A 7,537-nucleotide genomic window follows, 5' to 3' on the forward strand; every position below is an offset into this window, starting at 1 on the left:
CACTTACTGAATTAAACATTTTTTGTTTCACTGATTTGAAATACCCCATTTACCATGTACAGAATCTCTATAGATTCTTAGGGTTATTTTCAGACCCTACTCTGTTCCACTGATTTGTCTTTTCCTGTGCTGCTATCTCACTATCTTAATTATTACAGCTTTAATAATACATTTTAATAACTACTGTTGCAAGTGCTCAGTTATTATTTGTTCTTCTGCAGAATTTTCTTGGCAAGTTGGGCATGTTTATTCCTCCAAATGAACTTCAGAAATAATTTTGTCAAGTTCTAGAAAAAGAAATTCTTATGGTGTGTGTTAATTTCATAGATGAATTTGTACAGCATTGCCATATTCACACCATTGAGCCTTACCATTCAGAGGCACGGGGAGCATTTCATCTGTTCATTTTCTTTTACATCAAGGCTTTTGCATTTCTTCACCAAGGTCTTGAACTTTTATTGTTAGGCTTATTCTGACTGGTTACGGCTAGCATATAAGAAAACCAGTGCTCGGCCGGGCGCGGTGGCTCAAGCCTGTAATCCCAGCACTTTGGGAGGCCGAGACGGGCGGATCACAAGGTCAGGAGATCGAGACCATCCTGGCTAACACGGTGAAACCCCGTCTCTACTAAAAAGTACAAAAAACTAGCCGGGCGAGGTGGCGGGCGCCTGTAGTCCCAGCTACTCGGGAGGCTGAGGCACGAGAATGGCGTGAACCCGGGAGGCGGAGCTTGCAGTGAGCTGAGATCCGGCCACTGCACTCCAGCTTGGGCGACAGAGCGAGACTCCGTCTCAAAAAAAAAAAAAAAAAAAAAAAAAGAAAACCAGTGCTCTTTTGTATAGTTACACCTGTGAATGCACTTTTAATTTAGATTAGAATTTTCAGTTATCTTGAATTTTTTTCAAAGAGAAAGTTATGTCAACTGCAAATAATTCTTATTTTATAAGCCCGCGTCTTCTCAATTTACTTCTTATTTTATCTAATTGCACTCATTAGTATTTCCTGGAAAATGTTAAATTATAGCAATGGGAGTGGGTGTCCATTTATGCTTTGAGCTAGACTTTAGTAGTAATACTACCTTTATTTTACTGTTGACCTTGCTGAGGAAAGGTTCCAGAGCTGATCTTTTATCCTGCTGAGGAATTATTTTATTTTCCTGAAAGCTTTTATTAGGGATGGTTGTTCAATTTTATTACATACTATTTTGTACATAATAAGGGTGTGTATATGATACTGTGTGTGTGTGTGTAGGAGCTATTAAATGGAATATCAGTACGATTTAATGATATCAAATTATCCTTTTGAAAATTACATTTCTTTTGTAGAGTTGGGGTCTTACTGTGTTGTCCAGGTTGGTCTTGATCTCCTGGGCTCAAGCAGTCCTCCCATCTCAACCTTCCAAAGTGCTGGGATTACAGGTGTGAGCCACACAGCCAGCCCAAATGATTCTTTTATCTATGGAATCCTAGTGCTGTTTTTGCAGTCAGAAACCACTCTTTTTTTTGAGACAGGGTCTCACTCTGACCCAGGCTGGAGTGCAGTGGTACAATCACAGCTCACTGCAGCCTCAACATTTGGGCTCCAGTGATCTTCCCGCCTCAGCCTCCCAAGTAGCTGGGACCACAGGCAAGCACCACTACGCCTGGCTAATTTTTTGTATTTTTGGTAGAGATGGGGTTTCTCCACATTGCCCAGGCTGGTCTTGAACTTCTGTGTTCAAGTGCTCCATCTTGAGCAGCTGAGCGTTATTTTTCTTCCAAAAGAAGACTTGATTTTGTACATCTGCAGGAAACCTTAATGCTTAATTGGCACTTTTTGAGTTCTCTTCTGAAAAGGAGGCCTAAATCCCTTCGATTTGTCTTTTGCCAGATTGGTTTACTTTTGCTAGATGCAATGGAATCTTTCGATTTTGTATTTTTGACCTCCCTGCCTCCATTCAAGTTAGACCCATCCCTATACTTGGGTGGGGCAGGGAAGATGAGAAGAACCAGGTAGGAAAGAGACGACATTCAGATGGTAGGCCTCCGTGACCCCAGGCAGGACTTCAGTGGCAGCCTGGACAGCTCAGGGAGCCTGGGGAGGGTTGCCTGTGTCCAGTGAGCAAGCCTGGCACTTGCCAAGGGCCCCAGTCCGCTGCTCTCGCACCCTCCGTAGGCCCAGGAGAATTCTGGAGGCCTGCTCTGTCTCTGCAAAGAAAGCCTTTTACACATTGTGCGCAGTGTTCAGTAGCTGTTTTGATCACATTTATTTTATACCCTGAACTGAGTCAGTCAGCGAGAGGTGCTTAGCTTGTTACTGAAAGGGGCGGGGAGTGGTGTATAAATAATGAGAACTCAGAGAGACTTGTGCTGTTAACAGCTGTGCTCCAGTAAAGCGGAGTTTATTGTGTCACTGCCTCTGGGTGTGTTTTCCTGTGAAGGTCAGAAATAATGCAGTGGTACAAGTCTGTTGGGTACTTTTTTCCCTTTTCCCGGGAGGATGGTAACTCTCTCATTAATATTAAAGACAGGTCTAAAGATTCTCTAATTGATAATTGCATTGCTGTGTGGTTTGTTCGGCATGAAGGCTGACCATTCTCCTTTAGACCTTAGCACTGAGCCTCAAAGAGAGGGCCTGACTTGGTTTCCCCCCGGCTGCCAGCTGAAGGTCGAGTCGCCGTCTCTCTAGGCCAGTCCTCTCCTCCTCTGCAGATCATCTCTGGTCCCATTCAGCCTTAATTCTGTTCTTGTCTACCTGTGACTTCCCCATTCCATGCTTTCTTAAGTGCAAAACATCTATCATTTTCTAAATAATGCCTTATTATATGACTGTCATTAATTTATATGCCCTGATGTTAGATTAAACATCACGGCCTGTTAGATCCAAACTCTCCACTGTGTTAAAAAGGTGGGAGATTTTTCAAAGGGCTGCCAATTGTAGGTCCCTAAGCAGAATCCAGCCTGCATACACACCACTGGGTGGCACCATAATTTATAATGTTGAACTTGAATGCCTCTAAGTAGGGGAAGCACCCTTCAGCCCACCATGGAATCCGTTACAATCCATGATTGAATGCACCTGCTCCCACCCTGCCCCTGACCTTTTTTTTAATGTGTCTGGCTCCTGAAGACATTTGCATTTACAAATTCTGGTGTACGCCAGTTAGAAGTTCAAGTCCTCTGTTATTTATTTATTTATTTGAGACAGGGTCTCACTCTGTTGCCTAGACTGGAGTGCAGTGGCGTGATCTTGGCTCACCACAACCTCTGCCCCTCGGGTTCAAGCGATTCTCATGCCTCATCCCCAGTAGCTGGGATTACAGGTGTGCAACACCACGCCCGGCTTCAAGTCTTTTGATTGAGATCAGGAATCAACTAACTTTTGATAAAAGGGCCCATAGTCAAATTTTCAGTTTTGCAGGTTGTACAGTCTCTGTGGGCAACTGCTCAACACTGCTGTTTTGAAAATGCAGCTGTAGATAATACTTAAACCAATGAGCATGGCTGTTTCCAATAAAACTATATGCAGACAAGGAAATTTTAATTTCATATAATTTTCTCCTGTCATGAAATATTCCTTTAATTTTTTTCAACCACTTGGTAAAAACCGAATATAAGAATCGTATACATTTTCTTAGCTCATGGCAGGCCAGTTTTGGCCAGTGGGATGTGGATTGCTAGCCCCTGATTTAGATCACTGACCAAAAAGTTTTTAAAGGTTTTCCAAAGGATGCCAGATAAATCAAAATGATCCCGGGCCTTTTATACTAGCAACTCACTTCCAAGCAGATCTTTTTTAAATGCGTCAAAAACGGTAGACTTGAATTATACAAGTTACATGAGCCTAACGAAGGCTTCTATTGGCTCTAGATTTTCTTTTTCTTTTTTTTTTTTTTTGAGACAGAGTCTCGCTCTGTCGCCCAAGCTGGAGTGCAGTGGCTGGATCTCAGCTCACTGCAAGCTCCGCCTCCCGGGTTCACGCCATTCTCCTGCCTCAGCCTCCCGAGTAGCTGGGACTACAGGCGCCCGCCACCTCGCCCGGCTAGTTTTTTGTACTTTTTAGTAGAGACGGGGTTTCACTGTGTTAGCCAGGATGGTCTCGATCTCCTGACCTTGTGATCCGCCCGCCTCGGCCTCCCAAAGTGCTGGGATTACAGGCTTGAGCCACCGCGCCCGGCCGGCTCTAGATTTTCTTGGGGCTCTGTGGGTGTGGTGCTCTCTGTGAAACACTTCAGGGATAAGGATGCTAGGTCAATGACAGCACTTGGATTAGAAGCAATGAGAACCATCACAAAATGATAGCTCCAAGGGGCAGTCAAGAGAGTATCACTGTCAGCTAGATGGAAAGTGAATTCAGTGGGAACAGACCCTGATTACACTTGAAATATATGTAAGTCACAAGCATAGAAATTTAATAGTTCTCCTGTTCTGATGGCTTCATGCCAGTTTTCCACGATCACTTCTATAAAGCCATCTTCCGAACACAGCGAGATTATCTTATTTCTTTTCCAATCCTAGCCCACAGCTGAATGGTCTTCTGTTCCATTTTCCCGGTGGTGGACACAGATCCCCTCAACTAAATGAACCCCCTCCTCTCATGACTCACTTGAAAGAAATGAGTGCCGTGCCAGTGAGGAGGCTAAGCCACATTAGTGCTCCTCCAAGAAAACCACTTCTAATGAGTTTTTGTCTTAACAAGCATTGAGAAAACACTGAGCTCTTCCTTTCATTGTTCTCCCCACCACATCAGAAAGGAGTGGAGGAAGGGCTCTAAAAAGGACCGAGCAGAGAGGGTGTTTTGTTTTGTTTTGGTTTGGCTCTTTGCAACTTACCATTCTATGAATTCTGACCCCTTGTTATATTTTTAATAGAACATGTTTAGAAAAACATTTCCCCCATAGCTGCTTCACTGGGGTTAAAGAGGACTTCACTGCAGTCTTAATTCTGGAATGGCTCAGCTTTCTCCAGTAACCAGTAATATCTGAGCAGATTTCAATGTGAGTGACCAGGAGGGGAGAGAGAGAGAGGGAGAGAGAGAGAGAGAGAGAGAGAGAGAGAGAGAGAGAGAGAGAGAGAGAGAGAGAGAGAGAGAGTGTGTGTGTGTGTGTGTAAAGTTTGAGCATTTACCAAATGCTTGGCACCATGAGTGGGACAAAAGTCATCATACATGACATTGTTTTTGCCTCAAGAAGCCCGGCCTTGTTGGGTTGTAACAATCTGTATTTTGACTTTTGCTCAAAGGTCTGGTGAAGTGGGTTAAAATGCTGTTTCTCTAATAGAAGTTGCAGAAGTGTAGTTTTCAACTTCATGTCTTTGTTGAGTTTTTCAGGGGGGACTTTTTTTTTCCTTTTTGCAGCCCCATCCCCAAGCATCAAAATGCATTAATAACCCTAGCTCTTATCTACCTTGAGTAGGACCCAGCATTCATTGGTTTGCTATTGCCTTTTGCTGCCATAGCTTTTCTTTTTTTTTTTTGAGACGGAGTCTCGCTCTGTGGCCCAGGCGGGAGTACAGTGGCCGGATCTCAGCTCACTGCAAGCTCCGCCTCCCGGGTTCACGCCATTCTCGTGCCTCAGCCTCCCGAGTAGCTGGGACTACAGGCGCCCGCCACCTCGCCCGGCTAGTTTTTTTTTTTTTTGTATTTTTAGTAGAGACGGGGTTTCACAGTGTTAGCCAGGATGGTCTCGATCTCCTGACCTCGTGATCCGCCCGTCTCGGCCTCCCAAAGTGCTGGGATTACAGGCTTGAGCCACCGCGCCCGGCCAACTGCTGCCATAGCTTTTCAACTCAGAGTTCCATGAGGGTTTATACGTAGATCTGCACATAGAGAATCAGCTGCTGCAGATTCATTTTACCCGCATTGGGTTTCCTCGAAAAGTACTTTGTACAGGGTGTTGTTATGACTATCGTTCTGCTTAGAAGATAGCAGAGAGCCTTCATCATGAATAGATTATTGCAAAGGTGATAGATTTGGTTGGTTTTGTTTTGTTTTATCATATTTCTGCATCTCATCAGCACAGGTTAAGAGAAGCTGGGGAAAATAGAATGAATAATTTTGGATGACTCAAATGCACCACGCTGGACAGCTCCCAGCCTCTGCAGTTTCTCTATGGATTCCAGGAAGGCCGGGACAGGAGTGAGAAAATATTCACTTCTCACACCTAGTCAAGGAGTGTCTGGAGAGTTCTGTGGAAACCAGGAGCCTGTGTGTCCTCTGTCTATGCAGCAGCTGTTGTCGGCTGTGCTTGGAAAGGTGTGAAGAGTAGGCAGAGGCAGGCTTTTGGGAGCCGGGCGATGGCAGTCACTTACAAGGGGAACAAGTGAGGTTCTTATCTTCAACAGCTCATCTGCTTGTCTTCCTGTGTGTGTCCTCCCCAAATGTGGACACAGACCCTCCCTTGCCTTCACCTTGTGGGGTGGGGCGCAGTAGGAGGTTCTGGATGCTGGCCTGATCACATCTGGCAGGCAGGGCTTAGCTGTATTTTCAGTGGGACACAGACGTTAGCATGAATCCAAGGAAAGCAATCGGAAAGAGGGATGTGGAAGCTGTCAAGTCCCCAGGACCCCCAGGAGTCAGGACAGCCATGTGGCCAAGAGCACAGGCCTTGGTAGACAGGGCCAGTTCATGACTCTGCTTTCTAGTTATGTGAGCCTGAGTACAGAGTCTAACCCTCCAAGCCTCAGTTTTCTCATCTGTGAAGTGGGGCAACCTTGTGGGGTGCTTGTGAGAATTCAGTGAAAAGGGCACAGGAAGCCCTTAGCTCTATGCTTAAACAATGTTAGTTTGTCTTTTATGAGGAATATGGAAGAAACTGGAATTGTTTGGAAACTGGAGAAGAGATTAGAGAAAGACACATCTGCAGATTTTTAAAGGATTAATGTGTGGCACAAGGAACAAACTTTTTTTTTTTTGAGACAGAGTCTCGCTCTGTCGCCTAGGCTGGAGTACAGTGGCATGATCTCGGCTCACTGCAACCTCCACTTCCTGGGTTCAAGCAATTCTCCTGTCTCAGCCTCCCAAGTAGCTGGGACTACAGGCACACGCTACCATACCTAGCTAGTTTTTGTGTTTTTAGTAAAGGCAGGGTTTAGACCATCATGTTGGTCAGGCTGGTCTCGAACTCCTGACCTCAGGTGATCCACCTGCCTCGGCCTCCCAAAGTGCTGGGATTACAGGCATGAGCCACCACGCCCAGCACAAACTTATTTCTACTGTTAAGACAATATGACTTAAAGTGTGGCCTTTGCAGGAAGGCAGATTTTATATCACTAAAATATGTGACAGAGATGCTCACAAACAACCAGATGCTGAGTGGCCCCTGCACTCAGGAGCTGAGGGAGAAACGCTCACTCCAGATGGGAGGTTGGTTGGACCCATTGCCAGTTCTCTTCCATCCTACGACACCAAGAAATCTAGCAAAGAGGCTCAGCTTTTTTACTCTTGAAAGAATTTATGAAACCAGCAATTGTGTGGAATAAAACAGAAAAAATAATTTCCAAGGGACCCATTGGGGAACAAATGGCAAGCTCATTTGCTTAGAAGTGTTAGTAACTTTCTC

The 7,537-nt window shown here is 45.0% G+C and overlaps 1 protein-coding gene across 1 annotated transcript in view; it reads left to right on the forward strand.

Annotated features, from left to right (window-relative positions):
• The window catches only part of KLF9 (Kruppel like factor 9), a 38,269-nt gene that overhangs the window by 26,833 nt on the left and 3,899 nt on the right, over positions 1–7,537 (forward strand). The window lies entirely within an intron of this gene.

This window comes from Trachypithecus francoisi, unplaced genomic scaffold (assembly GCF_009764315.1).
Source record: "Trachypithecus francoisi isolate TF-2019V2 unplaced genomic scaffold, Tfra_2.0 Lachesis_group16, whole genome shotgun sequence".
NCBI classification, from domain to species: domain Eukaryota; kingdom Metazoa; phylum Chordata; class Mammalia; order Primates; family Cercopithecidae; genus Trachypithecus; species Trachypithecus francoisi.